The sequence below is a fragment of the Arachis ipaensis genome, chromosome B10, assembly GCF_059453495.1.
Source record: "Arachis ipaensis isolate K30076 ecotype BB chromosome B10, ASM5945349v1, whole genome shotgun sequence".
NCBI lineage: Eukaryota > Viridiplantae > Streptophyta > Magnoliopsida > Fabales > Fabaceae > Arachis > Arachis ipaensis.
The window spans coordinates 114,412,522-114,426,914 of NC_142435.1; the positions used below are offsets into that span (position 1 = coordinate 114,412,522).

The window sequence follows — 14,393 nt, forward strand, 5'->3', positions numbered from 1 at the left end:
TGAACTCCAACCATCCCCTAGCCACGGGCTTGAGGTCAAGCCTTCTTAGTTAAACCGGCTTCCCTTTTGAATCTCTCTTCCATTGAGCGCCCTCTTCACAAATGTCTATAAAGACTTGGTCCAACCTTTGATCAAAGTTGACCCTTCTAGTGTAGGGGCGTGCATCTCCTTGCATCATGGGCAAGTTGAATGCCAACCTTACATTTTTTGGGCTGAAATCTAAGCATTTCCCCTGGATCATTGTAAGCCAATTCTTTGGGTCCGGGTTCACACTTTGATCATGGTTCTTGGTGATCTATGCATTGGCATAGAACTCTTGAACCATTAAGATCCCGACTTGTTGAATGGGGTTGGTGAGTCCCAACCTCTTCTTCGAATCTCATGTCGGATCTCCAGATATTCACCCTTTTTGAGCTTGAAAGGGACCTCGGATATCACCTTCTTCTTGGCCACAACTTCATAGAAGTGGTCTTGATGTACCCTTGAGATGAATCTCTCCATCTTCCATGACTCAGAGGTGGAAGCTTTTACCTTCCCTTTCCTCTTTCTAGAGGTTTCTCCGGCCTTTGGTGCCATAAATGGTTATGGAAAAATAAAAAGCAATACTTTTACCACACCAAACTTAGAAGGTTTGCTCGTCCTCGAGAAAAAGAAGAAAGAAAAGAGTAGAAGAGGAAGAATTAGGGGAGATGTATGGTAGTAGAGGTTTCGGCCAAGGGGGAGAAGTAGTGTTTGTGATATGTGGAAATGAAGGATTAAAGATTGGTTTATATAGGAGTGGAGAGAGGGGTTGGGTTCGGCCATGTATGGGTGGGTTTGGGAGGGGAAGTGGTTTCAATTTGAATTGTGAGGTGGGTGGGGATTTTGGGGAAGGGTGGGTGGAGGTGATTAGTGAAGAGATGATGGGGAAGAGAAATGGAGGTGATTGGTGAGGGGTATTTGGGGAAGGGTGTTATGGGAAGGTGTCAAGAAGAGAGAGAGAGAGTTGAAGTAGGTGGGGATACTGTGGGGTCCACAGATCCTGAGGTGTCAAGGATTTCTCATCCCTGCACCATGTTGGCGTGTAAACGCCCCCTTGATTGCCAATCCTGGCGTTAAACGCCAGGTTGCTGCCCATTTCTGGCGTTTAACACCAGTTTTTCTCCCCTTTCTGGCGTTTAAACGCCAGCTTTTCTCCCTTTTCTGGCGTTAAACGCCCAGAATAGTGCCAGACTGGGCGTTTAACGCCCATTCTACTACCCTTACTGGCGTTTAAACGCCAGTAAGCTTCTCCTCCAAGGTGTGCTGTTTTTAATACTATTTTTCATTCTATTTTTGCTTTTTCATGTGTTTTTGTGGCTTCACATGATTATCAACCTACAGAAAACATAAAATAACAATGGAAAATAAATAGATATAATTAAAATTGGGTTGCCTCCCAACAAGCGCTTCTTTAATGTCAATAGCTTGACAATGGGCTCTCATGGAGCCTCACAGATACTCAGAGCATGATGATGGCCTCCCAACACCAAACTTAGAGTTTGAATGTGGGGGCTCTATTTGACTCTGCATTGAGAGAAGTTTTTCATGCTTCCTCTCCATAGTTACAGAGGGAGATCCTTAAGCTTTAAACACAAGGGAGTCCTTATTCACGTGAAGGACCAATTCGCCTCTGTCAACATCAATCACAGCTTTTGCTGTGGCTAGGAAGGGTCTGCCAAGGATGATAGATTCATCCATACACTTCTCAGTGTCTAGGATTATGAAATCAGCAGGGATGTAGTGGCCTTCAACCTTTACCAAGACATCCTCTACAAGTCCATAAGCCTGTTTCCTTGGATTGTCTGCCATCTCTAGTGAGATTCTTGTAGCTTGTACCTCAAGGATCCCTAGCTTCTCCATCACAGAGAGTGGCATGAGGTTTATACTTGACCCTAGGTCACATAGAGCCTTCTCAAAAGTCATGGTGCCTATGGTACAAGGTATTAAGAACTTTCCAGGATCCTGTCTCTTCTGAGGTAATCTCTGCCTAGTCAAGTCATCCAATTCTTTGGTGAGCAAAGGGGGGTTCATCCTCCCAAGTCTCATTACTAAATAACTTGGCATTTAGCTTCATGATTGCTCCAAGGTACTTAGCAACTTGCTCTTCAGTAACATCTTCATCCTCTTCAGAGGAAGAATACTCATCAGAGCTCATGAATGGCAGAAGGAAATTCAATGGAATCTCTATGGTCTTTGTATGAGCCTCAGATTTCCATGGTTCCTCATTAGGGAACTCCTTGGAAGCCAGTAGATGTCTATTGAGGTCTTCCTCAGTGGAAATCACTACCTTTCCCTCCTCTGTGTATTCGGCCATGTGGGACGTGTTTATGGCCTTGCATTCTCTCTTTGGGTTCTCTTCTGTATTGCTTGGGAGAGTACTAGGAGAGAGTTCAGTAACTTTCTTACTCAGCTGACCCACTTGTGCCTCTAAATTTCTAATAGAGGACCTTGTTTCAGTCATGAAACTTTGAGTGGTCTTAGTTAGATCATAGATTATGGTTGCTAAGTCAGATTGGCTCTGCTTAGAATTCTCTGTCTGTTGCTGAGAAGATGATGGAAAAGGCTTGCTATTGCTAAACCTATTTCTTCCACCATTACTGTTGTTGAAGCCTTGTTGAGGCCTCTGTTGGTCCTTTCATGAGAAATTTGGATGATTTCTCCATGAAGGATTATAGGTGTTTTCATAGGAACCATGTAATTCACCTCTTCCATTGCTGGGTTCTCAGGATCATAAGCTTCTTCTTCAGATGAAGCTTCTTTGGTACTGCCTGTTGCTGCTTGCTTTCCAGACAGACTCTGAGAAATCATATTGACTTGCTGAGTCAATATTTTGTTCTGAGCCAATATACCATTCAGAGTATCAATCTCAAGAACTCATTTCTTCTGATTTGTCCCATTATTCACAGGATTCCTTTCAGAAGTGTACATGAATTGGTTATTTGCAACCATTTCAATGAGTTCCTGGGCTTCTTCAGGCATCTTCTTCAGATGAAGAGATCCTCCAGCAGAGCTGTCCAATGACATCTTGGACAGTTCAGACATACCATCATAGAAGATACCTATGATGCTCCATTCTGAAAGCATGTCAGAAGGACACCTTCTGATCAATTGCTTGTATCTTTCCCAAGCTTCAGAGAGGGATTCACCTTCCTTCTGTCTGAAGGTCTGGACTTCTACTCTAAGCATACTCAATTTTTGAGGTGGAAAGAATTTGGCCAGAAAAGCACTGACCAGCTTTTTCCAAGAGTTCAGGCTTTCCTTAGGTTGTGAATCCAACCATATTCTAGCTCTATCTCTTACAGCAAAGGGAAAAAGCATAAGCCTGTAGACCTTGAGATCAACCCCATTGGTCTTGACAGTGTCACAGATTTGCAAAAATTTCACCAAAAACTGATGAGGATCTTCCAACGGAAGTCTGTGAAACTTGCAATTATGTTGTATCAGAGAAACTAATTGAGGCTTAAGCTCAAAGTTGTTTGCTCCAATGGCAGGGATAGAGATGCTTCTCCCATAGAAGTCAGGAGTAGGTGCAGTAAAGTCACCAAGCACCTTCCTTGCATTGTTGGCATTGTTGTTATTTTCGGCTGCCATGTCTTCTTCTTGTTTGAAAATTTCTGTTAGGTCCTCTCTAGAGAGTTGTGCTTTAGCTTCTCTTAGCTTTCTCTTCAATGTCCTTTCAGGTTCAGGATCAGCTTCAACAAGAATGCCTTTGTCTTTGCTCCTGCTCATATGAAAGAGAGAAGAAGAAAGTATGGAATCTTCTATGTCACAGTATAGAGATTCCTTGAGGTGTCAGAGGAAAAGAAGAATAGAAGGAGGAGGTAGAGATAAGAGAATTCGAACTTATAGAGAGGGGGAGTGTTAGTTCTTAAATAGAAGAAGGTGAGAAGGGGGGAGAATTTTCGAAAAAAAATTTTTAAATAAAACTAAAAATTGTAAATTAAAAAGAATTTGAAATAATTAAAAGAAATTTTGAAAATTCAGTTGATGATTTTCGAAAATTAAAATTGAGAAAGTCATTAAGTGATTTTGAAAAAGATTTTGAAATTAGAAATCAAAAAGATATGATTGAAAATTATTTTGAAAAAGATGTGGTTGAGAAGATATGATTGAGAAGATAGGGTTTTAAAAAGATATGATTGAACGGATATGATTGAAAAACAATTTAAAAAGATTTGATTTTAAGATTAATGACTTGGCTAAAAAGAAATTTAAAAGATATGATTCGAAAATTCAAATATTGAACCTTTCTTAACAAGGAAGAAATTTTTGAATCAAATCACTAATTGTTAGCAAGGATTTTCGAAAATAGTAAAAAAAATGGAAAGGATTTGATTTTGAAAAGATATGATTTGAAAAAGATTTGATTATGAAAAATTATGAAAATTTGAAAAAGATTTGAATTAAAAACAAAATCTTCCCTCCTGTGCCCTCTTGGTGTTAAACGCCCAGAATGGTATCCATTCTGGCATTTAACACCCAAAATACTACCTTTTTGGGCGTTTAACGCCCAGCCAGGTACCCTGGCTGGCGTTTAAATGCCAGTTTTCCTTCCTCACTGGGCGTTTTGAACGCCTAGCTTTTTCTCTATAATTTCTCTGCTGTATGTTCTGAATCTTCAATTCTCTGTATTATTAACTTGAAAAGACATAATTTTGAATTTTTTTTTTTGAATTTTTAATGATGAGAAACAATCAAAATGCAACTAATCATGGAAAACTAAGATCAAACAAACAATGCATCCAAGACACCAAACTTAGAAATTTTTATATTAGAGACACTAACAAATTGAGAATGCATATGAGAAACAACAAAACACACAAAACAAGAGAATTTAAAGATCAGAGTAAGGAAAATCATCAAGAACAACTTGAAGATTAATGTAGAACATAATTCATACATTCGAAAAATGCAGGGAATTAAATAAAACATGCAAGACACCAAACTTAAAAATTGACACTAGACTTAAACAAGAAACACAAATTATTTTTTATTTTTATCATTTTATAAAAAAAAATTTGTATTTTTTTTTTGTTTTTTTCGAAAATTATTTGGAAAAAGAAAATAAGAAATTCAAAATTCTTGATGAGAATTCCAGGAATCATGCAATGTTAGTCTAAAACTCCGGTCCAGGAATTAGACATGGCTTACTAGCCAGCCAAGCTTTCAATGAAAGCTTTGGTCCAAAGCACTAGACATGGCCAATGGCCAGCCAAGCCTTAGCAGATCATTACATTCAACAGCAAGATTGATAGAAATCAACAAGCTCTTGTGATGATAAGTTGAAACCTCGGTCCAAAAGGTTAGATATGGCTTCACAGCCAGCCAGACTTCAACAGATCATCATGAAACTCTAGAATTCATTCTTAAAAACTTTGAAGAATAAAATAAAAAAAATTTCTTTTTGAAATTTTTCGAAAATAAAAAGTAAAAATCTTAAACATAAACTAAATTACCTAATCTGAGCAACAAGATGAACCGTCAGTTGTCCAAACTCGAACAATCCCCGGCAACGGCGCCAAAAACTTGGTACACGAAATTGTAATCTCAACGGCGCCAAAAACTTGGTACAAACGATTGTAATCTCAACTCCTTTTCACAACTCCGCACAAGTAACCAGCAAGTGCACTGGGTCGTTGATGAGCGGATAATTTATACACTTTTTGGCATTGTTTTTAGTATGTTTTTAGTATATTTTAATTAGTTTTTATTATATTTTTATTAGTTTTTAAATAAAAATTACTCTTCTGGACTTTACTATGAGTTTGTGTGTTTTTTTGTGATTTCAGGTATTTTCTGGCTAAAATTGAGGGACCTGAGCAAAAATCTGATTCAGAGACTGAAAAAGGACTGCAGATGCTGTTAGATTCTGACCTCCCTGCACTCAAGTGGATTTTCTGGAGCTACAGAAGCCCAATTGGCGCGCTCTCAATTGCGTTGGAAAGTAGACATCCTGGGCTTTCCAGCAATATATAATAGTCCATACTTTGCCTGAGATTTGATGGCCCAAACAGGCGTTCCAAGTTAGCTCAAGAATTCTGGCGTTTAACTCCAAAACTAGCACAAAAGCTGACGTTTAACTCCAAGAAAAGTCTCTACACGAAAATGCTTCAATGCTCAGCCCAAGCACACACCAAGTGGGCCCGGAAGAAGATTTCTACATTAATTACTAATTTCTGTAAACCCTAGGCTACTAGTTTTCTATAAATAGGACCTTTTGCTATTGTATTTTGCATCTTGGGACGTTTAGTCCTTAGACCCTTGAGGCTGGCCATTCGGCTATGCTTACACTATTTGTTCTTATGTATTCTCAACGGTGGAGTTTCTACACACCATAGATTAAGGTGTGGAGCTCTGCTGTTCTTCATGAATTAATACAAAGTACTATTGTTTTTCTATTCAACTCAAGTCTATTTCTTCTCCAAGATATTCATTCGTTCTTCAACTTGATGAATGTGATGATCTGTGACACTCATCATCATTCTCACCTATGAACATGTGCCTGACAACCACCTCTGTTCTACTAGCAATGGCTTGAATGCGTATCTCTTGGGTTTCTAATCTAAGATTAGAACCTTCGTGGTATAGGCTAGAATTATTGGTAGCCATTCCTGAGATCCGGAAAGTCTAAACCTTGTCTGTGGTATTCCGAGTAGGATCTGGGAAGGGATGACTGTGACGAGCTTCAAACTCGCGATTGTGGGGCGTGTGACAGACGCAAAAGGATCAATGGATCCTATTCCAACATGATCGAGAACCGACAGCTGATTAGCCGATGTTGTGATAGAGCATCAGAACCATTTTCACTGAGAGGACGGGATGTAGCCATTGACAACGATGATGCCCAACATAAAGCTTGCCATGGAAATGAGTATGAATGATTGGAAGAAGGCAATAGGAAAGCAGAGGTTCAAGAGGAACAAAGCATCTTCATACGCTTATCTGAAATCCACCAATGAATTACATAAGTATCTCTATCTTTATTTTATGTTTTATTCATCTTTTAATTATCAATCCTCTATCATCATTTAAATCTGCCTGACTGAGATTTACAAGATGACCATAGCTTGCTTCAAGCCGACAATCTCCGTGGGATCGACCCTTACTCACGTAAGGTTTATTACTTGGACGACCCAGTGCACTTGCTGGTTAGTTGTGCGGAATTGTGACAAAGTGTGATTCACGTTTGAGAGCTCCAAGTCCTTTGGCGCTATTGTTGATGATCACAATTTTGTGCACCAAGTTTTTGGCGCCGTTTCCGGGGATTGTTCGAGTTTGGATAACTGACGGTTCATCTTGTTGCTTAGATTAGGTATCTTTTCTTCAGAATTTTTAAGAATGAATTCTAGAGTTTCAAGGTGATGTTCCCACCATCACAAAAGCTGATTGATTCTCATCAATTTAGCTATTGAATATAATGTCCTGCTGAAGCTTGGCCAAACATGTCTAATCCTTTTTAGACTGAAGCTTTAGACTAACATTGCATGATTCCTGGAATTCTTATTAAAAGTTTTGAATCTCTTTATTTTCTTTTCTATATAAGTTTCGAAAATCACAAAAAAATTTATAAAATCATAAAAATCAAAAATATTTTATGTTCCTTGTTTGAGTCTAGTATCAATTTTTAAGTTTGGTGTCAATTGCATGTTTCTGGTCTTCTTGCATTTTTCGAATTCATACATGTTCTTCATTGATCTTCAAGTTATTCTTGATGATTCCATTGCTATGATCTTTAAATTCTCTTGTTTTGTATGTTTTGTTGTTTCTTACATGCATTTTTACATTGTTATAGTCCTTAGTATACAAACTTTTAAGTTTGGTGTCTTACATGCATTGTTTATTTGATCTTAGTTGCATTTTTTTATTGATTCTCATCATCAAAAATTCAAAAATATTTTTCAAAACTATGTCTTTTCAAGTCAATAATACAGAGAATTGAAGATTCAGAACATTCAGCAGAGGAATCAAACAGAAAAAGCTGGGCGTTCAAAACGCCCAGTGAAGAAGGAAAACTGGCGTTTAAACGCCAGCCAGGGTACCTGGCTGGGCGTTTAACGCCCAAAAAGGTAGAGATTTGGGCGTTAAACGCCAGAATGGGCACCATTCTGGGCGTTTAACGCCAGGATGACACTAGAGGGAAGATTTTGTTTTTAATTCACATTTTTTTTCAAGTTTTCATATTTTTCAAAATCAAATCTTTTTCAAATCATATCTTTTCAATCATATCTCTTTCAAAATCAATTTCTTTCCATTTTATATTTATTTTTACTATTTTCAAAAATCCTTGCTTCAATTCAAGATTTACTTCAAATTTTCAAGTTATTACTTGCCTATTAAGAAAGGATCAAATTTTAAATTTTAGAATCATATCTTTTAATTTCTTGTTAGTCAAGTAATCAACTTTAGTTTTCAAACTTTCTTTTTCTAAATTGATTTTCAATCATATCTTTTCAAACATATCTTTTCAATCACATCTTTTTCAAAATTATTTTTTTTCAATCATATCTTTTTCTAATTTCAAAATCTTTTTTTCAAAAATCACTTTATTTCTTTCCCAATCTTAGTTTTCGAAAATCTCAATCAAATTTTCAAATTCCTTTTTAAAATCTTTTAATTAATTTTCGAAAATTTTTCCCCTCTTTTCACATCCTTCTATTTAAGGGACTAAGACTCCTCCTCAAGGTACAATTCGAACTCCCTCCGTCTTTAAATGTTCGAATTCTCCTCCATCTACCTCCTCCTTCTATTCTTCTTTTCCTCTGACACATCAAGGAATCTCTATACTATTACATAGAGGATTCCCTACTTTCTTGTTCTCTTCTCTTTCATATGAGCAGGAACAAAGATAAAGGCATACTTGTTCAAGCTGATCCTGAACCTAAAAAGACCTTGAAGAGAAAGCTAAGAGAAGCTAAAGAACAATTCTCTCTAGAGGGCCTAACAGAGCTCTTCAAAGAAGAAGAAACCATGGAATCCGAAAACAACAATGCCAACAATGCAAGGAAGGTGCTTGGTGACTTTACTGCACCTACTCCTGATTTCTATGGGAGAAGCATCTCTATCCCTGCCATTGGAGCAAACAACTTTGAGCTTAAGCCTCAATTAGTTTCTCTAATGCAACAGAATTGCAAGTTTCATGGACTTCCATTGGAAGATCCTCATCAGTTCTTAGCTGAGTTCTTGCAAATCTGTGACACTGTCAAGACCAATAGGGTTGACCCTGAAGTCTACAGACTTATGCTTTTTCCTTTTGCTGTAAGAGACAGAGCTAGGACATGGTTGGATTCACAACCTAAGGAAAGCCTGAACTCTTGGGAAAAGCTAGTCAATGCCTTCTTGGCAAAGTTCTTTCCACCTCAAAAATTGAGTAAGCTTAGAGTGGAAGTCCAAACCTTTAGACAGAAGGATGGTGAATCCTTCTTTGAAGCCTGGGAGAGATACAAGCAATTGATCAGAAGGTGCCCTTCTGACATGCTTTCAGAATGGAGCATCATAGGAATCTTCTATGATGGTCTGTCTGAACTATCCAAGATGTCATTGGATTGCTCTGCTGGAGGATCTCTTCATCTGAAGAAGACGCCTACAGAAGCTCAAGAACTCATTGAAATGGTTGCAAATAACCAATTCATGTACACCTCTGAAAGGAATCCTGTGAATAATGGGACAACTCAGAAGAAAGGAGTTCTTGAGATTGATACTCTAAATGCCATATTGGCTCAGAATAAAATATTGACCCAACAAGTCAATATGATTTCTCAGAGTCTGTCTGAAATGCAAGCAGCAACAGGGAGTACTAAGGAAGCTTCCTCTGAAGAAGAAGCTTATGATCCTGAGAACCTAGCAATGGAAGAGGTGAATTACATAGGAGAACCCTATGGAAACACCTATAATCCTTCATGGAGAAATCATCCAAATCTCTCATGGAAGGACCAACAGAGGCCTCAACAAGGCTTCAACAACAACAATGGTGGAAGAAACAGGTTTAGCAATGGCAAGCCTTTTCCATCATCTTCTCAACAACAGACAGAGAATTCTAAGCAGAGCCACTCTGACTTAGCAACCATTGTCTCTGATCTAATCAAAACCACTCAAAGTTTCATGACTGAAATAAGATCCTCCATTAGAAATTTGGAGGCACAATTGGGTCAGCTGAGTAAGAAAATTACTGAACTCCCTCCTAGCACTCTCCCAAGAAATACAGAAGAGAATCCCAAAAGAGAGTGCAAGGCCATAACCACATTTCACATGGCCGAACATGGAGAGGAGGAAGAGGCAGTGATTCCCACTGAGGAAGACCTCAATGGACGTCCACTGACCTCCATGGAATTCCCTAATGAGGAACCATGGGAATCTGAGGCTCAGACTGAGACCATAGAGATTCCATTAAATTTACTTCTGTCATTCATAAGCTCTGATGAGTATTCTTCCTCTGAAGAGGATGAAGATGTCACTGAAGAGCAAGTTGCTAAGTACCTTGGAGCAATCATGAAGCTAAATGCCAAGTTATTTGGTAATGAGACTTGGGAGAATGAACCTCCATTGCTCATCAAAGAACTGGATGACTTAACTAGGCAGAGATTACCTCAAAAGAGACAGGACCCTGGAAAGTTCTCAATCCCTTGTACCATAGGCACCATGACCTTTGAGAAGGCTTTGTGTGACCTAGGGTCAAGCATAAACCTTATGCCTCTCTCTGTAATGGAGAAGCTAGGGATCATTGAGGTACAAGCTGCTAGAATCTCACTGGAGATGACAGACAATTCAAAGAAACAAGCTTATGGACTTGTAGAGGATGTCTTGGTAAAGGTTGAAGACCATTACATCCCTGCTGATTTCATAGTCCTAAAGACTGGGAAGTGTATGGATAAATCCATCATCCTTGGCAGACCCTTCCTAGCCACAGCAAAAGCAGTGATTGATGTTGACAGAGGAGAATTGATCATTCAAGTGAATGGAGACTCCCTTGTGTTTAAAGCTCAAGGATATCCCTCTATAACCATGGAGAGGAAGCATGAAGAGCTTCTCTCAATACAGAGTCAAACAGAGCCCCCACAGTCAAACTCTAAGTTTGGTGTTGGGAGTCCACAACCCAACTCTAAGTTTGGTATTGAACCCCCACATTCAAACTCTAAGTTTGGTGTTGGGAGGTTTCAACATTGCTCTGAACATCTGTGAGGCTCCATGAGAGCCCACTGTCAAGCTATTGACATTAAAGAAGCGTTTGTTGGGAGGCAACCCAATCGTTACTATTCTATGATAATTTTCTATTTTCTATTTTATATTTTCTGTAGGTTGATGATCATATGAAGTCACAAAAATAATTGAAAAAGCAAAAACAAAGTGAAAAACAGAATGAAAAATAGAACAACCTGGAGGAGACAGTTACTGGCGTTTAAACGCCAATAAAGGTAGCAGAATGGGCGTTAAACGCCCAGTCTGGCACCATTCTGGGCGTTTAACGCCAGAAAAGGGCACCAGACTGGCGTTTAACGCCAGGAATGGGCAAGAAGCTGGCGTTAAACGCCAGAAATGGGTAGCAGCCTGGCGTTTAACGCCAGGATTGGCAGCAAGGGGCGTTTTGCACGCCACTTGGTGCAGGGATGAGATATCCTTGACACCTCAGGATCTGTGGACCCCACAGGATCCCCACCTACCCCACCACTCTCTCTCTTCTTCATCCATTCACCAATCACCTCAATACCTCTTCCCCAAAAATCCCTCACCTATCAACTCCCACCATTCTCTTCACCACTCACATCCATCCTTCATAAAACCCCACCTACCTCACCATCCAAATTCAAACCACTTTCCCTCCCAAACCTACCCATAATGGCCGAACCATACACACCCCTCTCACCCCTATATAAACCCATCTTCACTCCTTCATTTTCACACAACCTAAACACCACTTCTCCCCCTTAGCCGAAACACAAAGCCCACTCCATCTCCTCTATTTCTTCTTCTTCTACTCTCTTCTTCTTTTGCTCGAGGACGAGCAACCTTCTAAGTTTGGTGTGGTAAAAGCTAAAGCTTTTTGTTTTTCCATAACCATTTATGGCACCAAAGGCCGGAGAAACCTCTAGAAAGAGGAAAGGGAAGGCAAAAGCATCCACCTTCGAGTCATGGGAGATGGAGAGATTCCTCTCAAGGGTGCATCAAGACCACTTCTATGAAGATGTGGCCAAGAAGAAAGTGATCCCCGAGGTCCCTTTCAAACTCAAAAAGAATGAGTATCCGGAGATCCGACATGAGATCCGAAGAAGAGGTTGGGAAGTTCTCACCAACCCTATTCAATAAGTTGGAATCTTAATGGTTCAAGAGTTCTATGCCAATGCATGGATCATCAAGAACCATGATCAAAGTGTGAACCCGGACCCTAAGAATTGGCTTACAATGGTCCGAGGGAAATACTTGGATTTTAGTCCAGAAAATGTAAGGTTGGCATTCAACTTGCCCATAATGCAAGGAGATGCACACCCCTACACTAGAAGGGTCAACTTTGATCAAAGGTTGGACCAAGTCCTCATGGACATATGTGAAGAGGGCGCTCAATAGAAGAGAGATTCAAGAGGAAAGCCAGTTCAACTAAGAAGGCATGACCTCAAGCCCATGGCTAGGGGATGGTTGGAGTTCATCCAACGCTCAATCATTCCCACTAGCAACCGGTCCAAAGCTATTATAGACCGGGCTATCATGATACATAGCATCATGATTGGAGAAGAAGTGGAAGTTCATGAGGTTATATCCCAAGAACTCTACAAGGTGGCGGACAAGTCCTCCACTATGGCAAGGTTAGCCTTCCCTCATCTCATTTGTCACCTCTGCAATTCGGCTGGAATTGACATAGAGGAAGACATCCTCATTGATGAGGACAAGTCTATCACTAAGAAAAGGATGGAGCAAACAAGATATCCCACTCATGGACAAGAGCATGAGGAAACAAGAGATCCCACTGATGGACAAGATGCCTCAAGGGATGCATTTTCCTCCACAAAACTATTGGGAGTAAATCAACACTTCCCTAGGAGAATTAAGTTCCAATATGGGACAACTAAGGGTGGAGCACCAAGAGCATTCCATCCTCCTCCATAAAATTAACGAAGATCAAAGAACCATGAGAGAGGAGCAACAAAGGCAAGGAAGAGACATTGAGGAGCTCAAGCACTCCATAAGATCTTCAAGAGGAAGAACAAGCTGTCATCACTAAGGTGGACCCGTTCTTTAATTTCCTTGTTCTTTATTTTCTGTTTTTCGAAAATTGTGCTCTATGTTTATTTATGTTTGTGTCTTTATTACATGATCATTAGTGTCTAAGTGTCTATGCCTTAAAGCTATGAAAATAAATCCATCACCTTTCTTAAATGAAAAATGTTTTTAATTGAAAAAGAAAAAGAAGTACATGAATTTTGAATTTTAAAATAGTTTAATTATTTTGATGTGGTGGCAATGCTATTGTTTTTCTGAATGAATGCTTGAACAGTGCATATTTTTCAATTTGATTGTTTATGAATGTTAAAATTGTTGGCTCTTGAAAGAATGAAAGAAAATGGAGAAATGTTATCTGATGATTTGAAAAATCATAAAATTGATTCTTAAAGCAAGAAAAAGCAGTGAAAAGCTTGCAAAAAAAAAAGAAGAGCAAGCAGAAAAAGCCAATACCCCTTTAAACCAAAAGGCAAGGGTGATAAAAAGGATCCAAGGCTTTGAGCATCAGTGGATAGGAGGGCCCACAGGAATAAAATCCTGGCCTAAGCAGCTAAACCAAGCTGTCCCTAACCATGTGCTTGTGGCGTGAAGATGTCAAGTGAAAACTTGAGACTGAGCGGTTAAAGTCGAGGTGCAAAGCAAAAAAAGAAGAGTGTGCTTAAGAACCCTGGACACCTCTAATTGGGGACTCTAGCAAAGCTGAGTCACAATCTGAAAAGGTTCACCCAGTTATGTGTATGTGGCATTTATGTATCCGGTGGTAATACTGGAAAACAAAGTGCTTAGGGCCACGGCCAAGACTCATAAAGTAGCTGTGTTCAATAATCAACATACTTAACTAGGAAAGTTAGTAACACTATCTGGATTCTGAGTTCCTATAGATACCAATCATTCTGAACTTCAAGGGATAAAGTGAGATGCCAAAACTGTTCAGAAGCAAAAAGCTAAAAGCCCCGCTCATCTAATTAATACTGATCTTCATAGATGTTTTTGGAATTCATTGTATATTCTCTTATTTTTTTATCCTATTTGATTTTCAGTTGCTTGGGGACAAGCAACAATTTAAGTTTGGTGTTGTGATGAGCGGATAATTTATACGCTTTTTGGCATTGTTTTTAGTATATTTTTAGTATATTTTAATTAGTTTTTATTATATTTTTATTAGT

General features: G+C 39.1%; 1 non-coding gene across 1 annotated transcript; it reads right to left on the reverse strand.

Annotated features, from left to right (window-relative positions):
• Nucleotides 1-9,390: 9,390 nt before the first annotated feature.
• On the reverse strand, nt 9,391-9,498 carry LOC148581369 (small nucleolar RNA R71). The gene has a single exon (XR_015898768.1). It is a non-coding gene; the product is annotated as a small nucleolar RNA R71 (small nucleolar RNA).
• Nucleotides 9,499-14,393: the final 4,895 nt, after the last annotated feature.